Source organism: Rhinolophus sinicus, linkage group LG02 (assembly GCF_036562045.2).
Source record: "Rhinolophus sinicus isolate RSC01 linkage group LG02, ASM3656204v1, whole genome shotgun sequence".
Taxonomy (NCBI): domain Eukaryota; kingdom Metazoa; phylum Chordata; class Mammalia; order Chiroptera; family Rhinolophidae; genus Rhinolophus; species Rhinolophus sinicus.
In genome coordinates, this window is record NC_133752.1 from 179303615 (window position 1) to 179315812 (window position 12198).

Sequence of the window (12198 nt, forward strand, 5' to 3'; positions counted from 1 at the left end):
AGTCAACCTCAGAATTTCAGGGTGAGGCCCTGGTAGGTGTGGTTCTGATATGTCACCAGGGCTGGGAACTGTCAGAAACAAAGGCTCAGGTCTGTCCAGACACCAGACAAAGACTTGAAAGGCTGTCTCAGGGGCTGGGACAGTTCAAGCCAGCTATTCTCCACCTCACTGGAAAACCAAATGAGAGGAATTAAATGATGCATGATGACTTGATTGCCTTTGAAGATAAAGGTCCTGGATGTGAAGTTTGTTAAAGACACTGAGGTTTTTACCCAATATGGCAAAGAAGGGCCTTCTCTGGAATAAGAAAGAAAATGCAGTTTAAACCACAGCAAAAAGCAGGGCAGAATTTCATTTGTCTCAGATGGTCTATGCCAGGGGTTGACATACTTTTCCTGTAAAGAGCCAAACAGTCAGTATTTTCAGCTTTATAGGACCACACGGTCTCTGTCACAACGATTCAACCCTTATTGTGCAAAAGCCACGTTAGACAATGCCTAAGACAGCAAGCGTGGCTGTACGTCAATAAAGGTTTATTTATGAACACTGACCGTTGAATTTCATGTAATTTTTACATGTTACAAAATATTATTCTTCCTTTGATTTGTTTTTAACCATTTAAAAACGTAAATTCTTATTGTTTGCAATAACGAAGAGGTGGTAGCAACCCAGATGTCCACCAACAGATGAATGGTTAAAAAAATGGGGTATATCCATACAATGGAATATCATTCAGCCTTGAAAAGGAAGGAAATCCAGTCACATGATACAACATGGCTGAACCTTGAGGACATTGTGTTAAGTGAAACGAGCCAGTCAAATTCTTAGAAACAGGAAGTACAATGGTGGTTGCCAGGGGCTGGGGTAAGGGCGAATGGGAGTTGTGTTTAATTGGTATAGAATTTCAGTTTTATAATATGGAAAAGTTCTACAGATCAGTTGCACAAAATCAATGTGCATATATTTAACATGTTACTGTACTGTATACTACTTAAAAACGATTAAGATGGTAAATTTCATGTTATGTTTTTATCACACACACACAAAAATCAATTATTCACTCAAAAGTCATACAGAAACAGGTGACCAGCCCTGTGGGCTATAGTTTGCCATCCTTGGCATAGGGATGGCCAGTGGGAGGGCAAAAAGAGATGGTCCAAATCAATGCTTCTCAAATGTCCCCACTGAAAAACCTCTAACAACACAAAAGGGAGGATGCAGACTCCCATAGGGGTCTGCCTGCAAGTCTATAAATTTCTTTTAAATACTCTTTCAAAAGAAGTTCATGGAAGTTTTGAATCCTAGTCCATAACATGTTGTTTTAATATAAAATTGGCATTAACTGTAAAAATCAGTAAAAACTGATGCTCACTCAGGCTCAGAGAGGGTGAAATACTTAGTCAAGGTCACATAACTAGAACAAGTCAGTACAGGACTGGATTTCAAAATTTTTGACTCCAAATGTATACTTTCCAACTGAGTGGCCTGCCTTCCCATCAGGCTTTGACTATCCATTCCTAGCACCTACCCATATCCCCCTAATATTGAGGCACTCCTCAAAGTAATGATGGCAAACTACTTTAGAATTTCTACTAAAACTCATCAGTTCATAAGTTTAATATAATCAATTCCTAAGTTTCATATATTATTTGTTTTGCTGTATTCTAGAGTATTTTAGTTTGATATATTCTAAAATTCATTTTTCTCCTTGCCCTGTTTAATCATGCTTCCTCAACCATCTATATATTTTTAAGCTTTCACAGCATCCCATTTTGTTGTACACTGTGGAATGTTAAATCATGAGGGAACTGAGAGATGTGTTTTGTATACCCAGCAGCTATTTTCTCTTGTATTACTTGTTCAGAAGTCTCCCTCCCCTCCCTGTCCTTCTCCCTGTCCCATTGACTTTAGAATATGTCATATAACTGCTGTCCCCAATGGACTGTGAGTCAAATTGAGAGTGTGCTAGTCCTAAGCAGAGGTTTTAAGAGGCATCATGTGTTTCCTCTCCCTTCTCTTGAGTTCCTGCCTTCCTAGAGAACTACCTGCGCCAAGTCGAGTCTGTTCCTTCAGCCTGAGTCCGTGAATGAGAAAATGTGTGAAGCAGACTTGAATTCAGCCAATCCAGACCCATTTGTTGTTGTAAACCGCTGAGGGTTAGGGGATGTGTCTTACATAGTATTATTCCAGCCAAAGCTCACTAATATACTCCTTCTTTTGGAACCAGGGGTTGGATTTTCTTCTGGAGACCCAGCCCTCCACCGCTCTTCATCCATAGGGTTTAGTTGGGCTGACCATCCTCCACCCTGTTCCGAGCATCCTCTATCACATTGCACTAACTCCAATCTCTGGAAAGATCTCTGCTGTTCTTATCAAAGCTGAGAGAGCCTCACTGTCTCTTGATCAGCAGAAATGAATGATGCTAGTCCCTATTACCTGCTATAAAGGGCTCCAGAAGAAATCTTACTCATAACCCATATGTTCCTAACTCCTTTCTGTTTTACAACAAAAGCATAGAAACAAGAGTGTGGATCATACAATCCTAAATGCCATGCCTCTTGGCTGCATATGGATAGTGGGAAATAAAAGCACAGAAAACAAATAGCAGTTATTATGGACAACGTTTGTGTCTCCCCAAAAATTCACATTGAAGCCCTAACCCCCAATGTGACGGTATTGGGAGATGGGGACTTTGGGAGGTAATTTGATGTAGATAAGGGAGGTGCTCCCTTGATGGGATTAGTGCCCTTTATAAGAAGTGACACTAGAGAGCTTGCTTCGTCTCTCTCCACCCACCTGTGTCTACTGAGGAAAGGCCATGTGGGGACACCATGAGAGGTGACCATCTACAAGCCAGGAAGAGGTTCCCTACCAAGAACCAAATCTATTGACACCTTGATCTTCCACTTCCCAGCCTCCAGAACTGTAAGAAATAAATGTCTGTTGTTTAAGCTGCCCAGTCTATGGTATTTGTTATAGCAGCTCAAGCTAAGACAGCAGTTTTCCCTTAGAATGCAAGGGACAGAAGCTGCCAACACCTAAAAGTAAAAGTTATTTCTATGCCATGAGTCAGCTCTGAATTGCTCATTCATATGAAGAACTGGGAGTAGAGGTGTGGACAGTGTAAAACACCAGGAAAACTTAAGAGGTCTTCATTTGGTCTGGGAAATGCTAGGGCCACCCTTAAGTGTTGCAGAAGTGCTTTAGACAAGAAGGCATTTCTTCAAAACAATTAAACAGCCTGATGAAAACACATATACCTTTTCTCTCTTACACATTAAGATTCTACAAAGATTTGTCGTGAAAAAAAGAAAAAAAACAATAAAAAGCATAAAAGCCACTATTTTAAAATACACTTATCCTTGGCTTTGTCATGTACTTTTAAAAATAAAGCAACATGTTATTGTGTGTATGAGATTTTTTTTCCCTGATAAAAAGTTAACGTTCTCCTAGTCCACAGCTAGCTGGATCATACAGGGACACAGAGTGAGCTCTGCTGAATGACAGGAGAAACCCACTAGGGATTAAAAGGATAATCCCTAACGTGGAAAATTAGCTGTGGAAAATCAGGGGTTGATAAACAGCCCTCTTTCCCTACCTTCTGCTCTACTCTCCTACCTTGCCCCACCCGCTACACCTCGTGTTTTCCCATCCTTCTCACAGGTCTGGTGGGTCTTGTTCCACCTCTCAGGGAACTAACTGCCTACACCAGCCTGAAAAGCAAATGCTGGGGACTGGACTGTCTTTTGAGTCAGGTGCTGTGACAGGCGCTTGGTGGGTGAGGGGCTGGTACTAACTAAACACAAAACACAGCCCTGCCCTTTAGAGGTCCACAGTTAGTAAACAAATAATCTTTCGGAAAGATTTCAAAGATAAACAAGTGGAAGAAGTCTTAAAATGAGGTCCTTTAGAAAGGGTTCTTGCCCTGCCCCCAGGGAATCTTGACTTAATTGGTTTGGGTTGTGTATGGAGATGATAGTCTTCAAAACCTCCCCAGGTAATTCACACATTAGCCAGGGCTGAAATCGTCCCCACACCTACTGAATCTGGAACTCAGGTGGTTGAGGCCAGGCATCCAGTGGTTTAACAAGCCCCCCACGTGATACTGGTGCATGCCAAGTTTAAGAAACACGGCCTGCGCTGCTAAGGAGTGAAGGCATGGAAATGAAGGGCTCTGGAAGGTAAGCTCTTGGGGTTGGAGCACAGGGCGGGGGTGAAGGACTCTTCTAGGGGCATCCTCTTCCCTTCTCTCAGCCTCAGGGCAGTGGACAAGTTCGCCTGTCAGAGCCTGGCCTGAGCTGAGCTCTCTGAGGTGGGCTGTCCCTGAAGGGTATTGCGGCGTGGAGTCCAGTTTTGAAACCACAGTGCCTCCCTCTAAAGCCTCAATCACTCGGCCCCGTGGTCGCCTCTCATTTCCCTCCGGAGCTCCTTAGCGGGCAGGAAAGGGTGGACTTGTCGCAGGCCATAGTGAACGGCCTGAAAGGTCTCTTCCTGGAGAATCCCTGCTTCCAGTTAATGGTGTCTCATCCTTTTCCCCAAAGTGGGCCCCCTACTCTAAGGGCTGACTTTTTTTTTTTTTTAATCCCAGACAGGAACTGTGTCCATCCCGACAGAAACCGTGCCTCCTTTTCTGTACTTCCAACATCTTCTCCTAAGTAAACCTAAACAATCACGCCCCCACCCACTGTCAAAGCAGCCCTTTGGCCAAAGCACCCAAACCCTGAACCCCACTCCCGTGGGCCCCCTGCACCACAGCGCTTCCATCCCAACGGACAGAACACAGCCAGTCCAGCGGCCTCCCCACTTCGTGCCTCCCCACCTAAGCCAACTGGGCAGGGCTTGACCCTACTGCAGTGCCCAGCGCGGTCTCCCAGCGCAGGGACCCCCGGGGAGAGACGAGGGATCCCAAGTTCCGCCGAAACCCGGGGTTATCCCCCTGCGCGTCGAGGGTGGCTCCTCTGGGTTTTGGGCCGAGTTGCACCCCCGCCCCCCCGTGGGAGGGGCTGCGGCCGCTTGGAGTAGCATAGGGTCTGGTGGCTCCTCCCCTGGGGTGGCCGAGCAGGAAGCGGGGCGCGCAGCGGGCGGGGGGCGCGGGGGCGCGCGGCGCGGTGCAGGCGAGCGCGCGGGGCCGAGGCGGCGGAGTATGCGCGGACCTGGGCGTCCAGCCCCGGCGCACAGCCGCGGCGGAGGAGCGCGGCGCGGGGCGGAAAAGCCTGTTTACACAGACTGCACACCGCCTGGGGAATAATGCAGTAAAGGAAGTGAGCCGGCTCGGCCTGACTGCTCCAACTTCCTGCTCTCACACACACCAGAGGGAAAAAAAAAAAAAAAAAAAAAAAGAGGAGCGAGAGAAAGAAAAAAAGGGGGAAAAAATCAGGATCTCATTACAAGAGCAACAGACCGTCTGCAGAAGCCTGTCAGCATGGAAAGTCGGGGGCTTTCGCCCGGTTCCTCCTAGAAATTCCCCCGAAGAAGAATCTTGAAAGCTCCCCCACATCTGGGTAGGTAGCAAGGCTTCTGCCTGTTGCTGGGACAGTTGCAAAGTTTCGTCGGGGGTGTTATTTTTCTTTCTTTTCTTTGGCTTGGTGGGGGTGGGGCGGTGGGCGCCGCGGGATGGGCTGCGGGCCTGGGTTGGGGGCGGCAGTGGGGAGGGGGCACAGCTGTGATGCTCCTGCGCCCGCGCCGCCGCCCACCCAGCGGGAGCTTCTTGTCCGTCTGCGCGCCGGGCTGGGGGCTGCGGCGACCCTGTGCTGGCAGCACCCCAACCTGGGGCTTCGCTGCAAGTCCAGAGGAGGGGCGCGCGTGGGGAGTGGGGGACGGTGAGACTTGGGGTCCCTGGGAAGAACGGTGACTGGAGCAGGCTGCGTGGCTGGAGGCTGGACCACCGCTGACCTGCCATTTGGGGCTCCCCTCGGGGTGGCAGTGGGCACCGATGCTCGGATTCTGGGAGGGACATGGGGTTGGAGAGGGCGGCGGAGGGCGTGTAGAGCGAAGACCCGGGACTGGGGGCTGCGTCCACTCGCTCGGCAGGTGACCCCCATACGGGTCACTGCCCCAGGCGCACGCCCAGCCGGACCTTTAAAAGCCAGCGGAGTCTTTGCTGGACACGGTTTTGGAGAAGGACCCGGCAGGAGATGGTGTTGGCGCTCCCAGCTCTTTAGGAAGGGGCTCTTCAGCTTCCAACGGAGTGTTGGCCTGTAATGCTACTGTAACTTTTTGGGGAGGGGGAAAATTAAATTTTTGGAGGGTTAAAAAAAAAAGGTCTCGGTTTTGTTATGTTTTCTGAACTGAATCATCCTGAGGACAAGCTGCAGTTAGGCGGCGGGTGGGGGTGGGAACAAGAAATGTTATTTCAGAAACTGCAAAAGGGGCTTTTTTGGAAAAAAAAAATAAAACGAGTGTCGGGAGAGTTTCTGGCTTGTCTGGAAACTGCAAGACTAATTGCCATGCGCTTCCGCTTTGAAACTGGCAGCAGACAGCATCTTGAAAATGACTCACTAGAGGAGCTCACAAAGAAACTGTGGTTTGCTCCTTCTCAGGTTTATGTATTTGTGCCTTTTACAGTTTCCTTTGTAGTGTTGGAGGGGTCCCCCGCCCCTTCCCCTCCGGCCCCCTCCCGCTTTTGGAGCCTCTGGCCAGTCTTTAACTCCCCCCATCACCCCATCTGGGAGAGGGGGGCTGGGGGAGGCTGAGTTGTTTTTGGAGTTGGCTGGGGAGAGGGTTAAAGGGATTCTGCTGCTGCAGGGGGAAAAAGTTCCCTGAATTTTCCACTGGCTGCTGCAGGAAGAGAGAGCCCCTTTAGTCATTGCTAAGTAATGTCTGCACACACACCAACTAATCTCATTAGGAGTTTCCGCTGCTCGGCACAGGAGGGGTTTTGTGCAGCCACTGTCAGCCGGGCGAGCACTGAGCCGGAGAGGGAGAAAAGTTACGGCTTTATTTACTTCGAGGTGCAGTCGCCAGACGAACGAACCTTTTCAGGGTAGCGTCTTGAAAACTTTGAAGTCACTTTGGCCATTTTGGATTTCGGACTTACAGGTTTTTCTTTCCCAGTTGTGTGTGTGTGTGTGAAGTTTCTATTGCCCAAGCAGCTCAACACACCCATCCTCTGGCGTCTGTGCTTCAGTCTTTGTTGGGGGGGGGGGGGAGCTGGAGCGATGAGAAGCCAAGCATGTTCCAGGCATCTATTTAATGAGCTCAAATCGATTTCTGAGCCTCATTGCCTTCTTGCCAAACAAAATACCCTCTGATCTCTCTCCGTTTTCTCTCTCCGTGACACACATTTATTTGGGAAAGGTCAGTTATGAGTTTCAATTTATGGGGATTATAAAATTACAAATTGTGTTCGGGCACGTGGGTCAGACAGTTAAGAATACTGTCCATAAGTGTTTTTAGAGTTTCCAGTAATGATCCTGCCTGCAAAAACCCCTGCTGGTCTTTCTGTGCCAAATACAGTAAGGATCATCTGGCTTTTTTTTTTTTTTTTTTTAAACCTTTAAATGATGGAAATATATAGTTGATAAAAATGGTAAAGAATTTGAAGGAACCTGATTGCAACTGTAGGGCTCCTTTATTGACAAGGACATGCTTCTCTCTTGAGGGTTTGTGAGCTGTTGGTGTTTCTTTATGGTGGCAATAAGTGTCCTGAAAACAGCCCAACCAGCCCTACCAGGGTGTGAGTCAGTGGACATGAGTACGGGATGTCCCTACCACTGTGCCTGGCACAGAGTAGATGCTCAATAAATTACTGCATTGAAAGCTGTGAGTAGGATCATAGAACTTACAATAAATAAGAAAAAAAGCTTTGCAAACTAACAGCATTCTGCATGAGCATTCCTTAAGGAGGGAGGTTGTAAATGTTCTCTCAAGACTACATTTCCTTCAAAATAAAAAGGAGGTAATTAGAAGTCTTCATTCTAGTAAGTTGTTATTTGGCTATTTCTTACCTGGGAGTAATTTTACCTCTCAGGGGGTGTTTGACAGTGTCTGGAGACATTTTGGTTGTCATAACCAGAGGGGATGCCATTGGGTAGAGGTCAGGGATGCTGCTACCCATCCAACATTGCATAGGACTGCCCCCCCCCACAAATAATTTTCTAGCCCCCAAAATCAGTAGTGCCCAGATTGAGCAACTCTTGTTTACATTAATGATGATAACTCCTTTACCTGCATTCATTCAATGAATAGGACATTTAAAAGTTATTATCAGTTACACGTTTCTGCCACATGTATAATACAGTATGCATTAATTTTTTTCTCCATTTCTCTCTTTTTGGTCTGTAATGTCCAATAGCATATTTAAATGATGCCATTGTGATGGTGTACCTTTGTGAGCTGAAGTAGACCATCTCTGAACCTCACTCACTTGGTACTAATGCTTTTTAGATAGAATAGCAATAGCCCAGGTAGGGGAGAGCAGTGATTTTTTTTTTTAGCCCCGTTTGAAGTTTCCTAAACATTTTACTAAAGACCTCCTCTTTTTCTTATTTAAAAAAATAATAATAATTCAAAACTTCTAGTATACAGTAAATGTAACTCTGAGATCATGTATTGAAACTTATATTTGTAATAACTTTTTGGAACTTGAATCTTTCCTGAAATTGGTTTTAAAGGACTTCCAGGCAGTGCATATAAATTAAAATATTCCTTTGTTAGTTAGCTGTCAGATATTGGATTTTGTGCGTTCTGTGCTACCTAATTATAGTTACATATCTGTCTGATTCAAAAACCAATATCGTTGCAAAGCATTTCCAGTTGACAAACCCAAAGCACTTAAACTTACCCAATGATTTGACTTCCTGGAGTAGAGTCTTTTCTCACTGACGGTGAGTTACTGCTTACTAATTAATGGCTTTGCTCCTTTGCAGCCCTAGGGAATGATCCAGCCATCTCTATGTTTCCCAGACCTGGGGTTCCTCATTAAACTTTAAAAGAAATTGGTTCTCTGTCCGTTCAGGCTGTGCCCTGGCTGCAGGCAGTTGGCTTCTGCCCCTTCTTTAGGGCCTGAACCTACACATACACGTGAGCGGCCCAGGTCATTTGAATGAAGGACCCCACTCCAGTCAGATTTTTCTGCATGTTTCAGACAAGAGTTTTTGATGTCCTAGTTATCCATAATTCCTCTTTGCCTTCGTAGATTGATTATAACACATTGGAGATCACACGAGCATGACAAAATTTTCTAAAGGGTAGTTGGTTTTTCTCTGTTATAAAAATATTAATGTGAATTACCTCAGGAAGACTCAGACAACCACAGAGAAAAAAAAAATAAACATTTCCCATAATGGCACTGTTAACATTTTGGTGTCTATTTTTCTGTTTTTTTAAAACACTTGTGTGTGTGTATACATACAGACGCGCATGCACATGCCTCACATTTTTAATTGAAATCACACTCTACTTCCTGTTTTGCAACTTAATTTCCACTTAACATATCATGTAACACATTTTAATAACTAGTACAATGACCAAAATTACCACACATAGAGCTTGTATTTATTGATCTAATAAATGTGTTGACTCAACAGTAGATTGACACAATTTCTACATGGACTTGTTCAGTGTTTTTGTCTCTGTGGCTCCAAGTAATGTTCTAAGAATGCTGCCCTCTTGAAAGACCGAACTCATGTGGTGTGAAATTTGGGATTTTGATGAGTTTCTCTATGATTTAAGAATGAGTCATGATTTGCAGGAGAATATCAAGATGTAGTAACAGGAAGTCCAGGGCACTACACATCAAAATAGAATGTTCAATGATGAAAGAAGAGAAACTAGGTTAAACCGAAAATACACCTTGAACTTGTATATCTAACTCAGAAGAAGGTGCCTCTTGCACCCTTTGAGAACTCTTCCTTAATACTGTTTCATTTTATATCAGTAGAGTTTTCAGACTTTGAAATTGGTGTTTTAAATGGATTTTCAGCTCAATGTTGCTCTTGCCTATGGCCAGTTTGAATCACAATCATGCAGCTTTTGGGTTGAAACCATGGCGGTGAGATCATGAAAACTCTGGTTTTGCTACCTCTAGTGCTGCCCCAGTAAATTGAATTGTCAGCACGTGTGCGTGTAACTTTCTGCTAACAAATCGTAAAGGCCTTCAAAAATGGTAGATCATTCAGTTTTTTAAGTAATCATCCTGTGCAGAAATTTGACTCCCCATACTGCTATCCACAAGCAAAATAAAAATGGCCTTTCATCCATTACTGGAAACTTACATATATGTCAACAGTTTAAAAATATACTTTGAACTGGCCATTTCAATAGATTGGAATTTGGTTGGAATTGCCACTAGGAATTAGCTCATTGACTGTGTGTTTTAATTTACATTTCCTGGAAAGGAATTATTATTCTAAGAATTGAATGGTATTATTTTATAATTTGGCTGTGAAATTTATTTGTATATTAAATAAATTAAGATGATGGTTATGCTAATGTATTCTAATTAGAATTGCACTAAAATGAATTTAATCACACACATGCTCTGAAAAAGGTTCTAAAGCAGATATTATAAGTATTTTTAAAGCTAACATATCTAAGAACAATTCTTAATTTTCCATGCATAAATCTGGGCGTGATGGGCTAGGTATAAAACACACTTCTCTGATGCTTTCCCTTAGACGGATGAGGTTAGAGGTCTTTTACTGCAAGCAATAGAGTAAGGAATCTGAGACCATTGGTCCTTTTTTAGAAGTCGTGGTATAATTTACATACATGAAAATGCACAAATTTTGAACGTTAATGTATATACCTGTGTAACCCCTATCCCTTCCCTCCAAGCAGAGACTTTTTCCATCACCCCAAAACATTCTCTGGCTGTTTTTTCTTTTCTTAATTATATTATGGCAATTCATGATTCTACCATGGAGGTTATTAAACCCCAGAACACCTTGGTAAAGTAACGCAGTATTTTTATTTAATCTGCATGGTTAAAAATCATGAGAATGTATGGATTTTCTCATACAATAAGAGGAAAAGTCCCTTCTGCATTATTTAATATCACTTAAGCTAAACAAAAGTAATATATATGCTGCAGGAAAAAGTAGATTCCCTTAAAACTAAGTGTGTTGAGAGGATATCACTTAATCTTCCCGACCTCAGTTTCCCTGACTGGAGGTTAATGGGAATTAGAAAGGCTTTCAAGGCAAAAGTTCTATTGTACTACTTTTTTTGGAGTAAAAAATTTGAAAGTGTAATGTAAATTTTGCTGTCATCCCCAAACAGCTGACTTTTAGACATATACAGCAATTTAAACAAACTGTTTTGTGGTGGGAAAAGGGGTTCCCCATGCATTTCCCCTTGGGTCCCATTTGGGCCCCTATTGAGTAAGGAATGGCTGAGGGAATGTCAGTATTAGCTGCTGTGCTTGCTTTTTGTAACTTTTTTAAGGTTTGTGACAAGCATCACTTATTTCTAATGATCTACAACTGCCTCATTCTTGGGGACACGAATGACTGCCTCTGGGTTGAGTGCTGAGTAGGCCTAGATAAGGTTTTCATCACCAGGTTAAGTCCCTACTCATTCCTTCCAATAGTCTTTGAAAACCATCTCCATCCTTGACTGCAGTATCTCACAGGTCCCACGTTCCCTCTGGCCCCTCCAATTCCCTTCTCCTAGAGCAGTCCTTTAAACTCAGAGCTGACCATGTCACTCCTCTGCTTAAAATCTCTCAGTGGCTTCAGCGAGGGTATAGACCTTAACGTGAGCTGCAAACTGTGATTGGGGCCAGCCACATGGGTCTTTTCTCAGTTCCTCAAATGTGTAATGTGCCCTTTGACCACTGGACATTCCCCAATGCTGTCCTCTCTCCTAGAAATTCCTTCCTCCACCCCCTACTCCCATCAATTTTCCTCACTCTGCTTTGCCTAGCCAATTTGTAGTCATCCTACAGGTCTCAGGTCAACCATCTCTTCCCTGAGGAAGCCTTTGTGGGTGGGTCCCCCAGACTAGCTAGCCCACCGTCATCTGTCCTGGGTCTTCAGAGCCCTTGTCATAGGCTTATTTGTATGTTTCCTCATTACCTGAATTCTCCCTCTCCAAATTCTTACCATCCAAACACAGGTACTGAACAGTTTCAGATACAGATTTCTAGAGATAGAGCTGATGTCCCTTATTATTCATTAATACTCTTTCTCCAAAACTCGGGAACCAGGTAGATTTGATAGCATGATATCCCTTATTGTCCCTCACTGTCCAAACCCT

The 12198-nt window shown here is 44.4% G+C and overlaps 1 protein-coding gene across 1 annotated transcript in view; it reads left to right on the forward strand.

The window, feature by feature from the left end:
• Positions 1-5085: 5085 nt before the first annotated feature.
• Positions 5086-12198, forward strand: part of ELK3 (ETS transcription factor ELK3) — a 65407-nt gene continuing 58294 nt past the window's right edge. The window contains exon 1 of the mRNA XM_019732146.2: positions 5086-5501. The gene's annotated coding sequence lies outside the window, so the exon portion shown is untranslated. The remainder of the gene's footprint in view (positions 5502-12198) is intronic.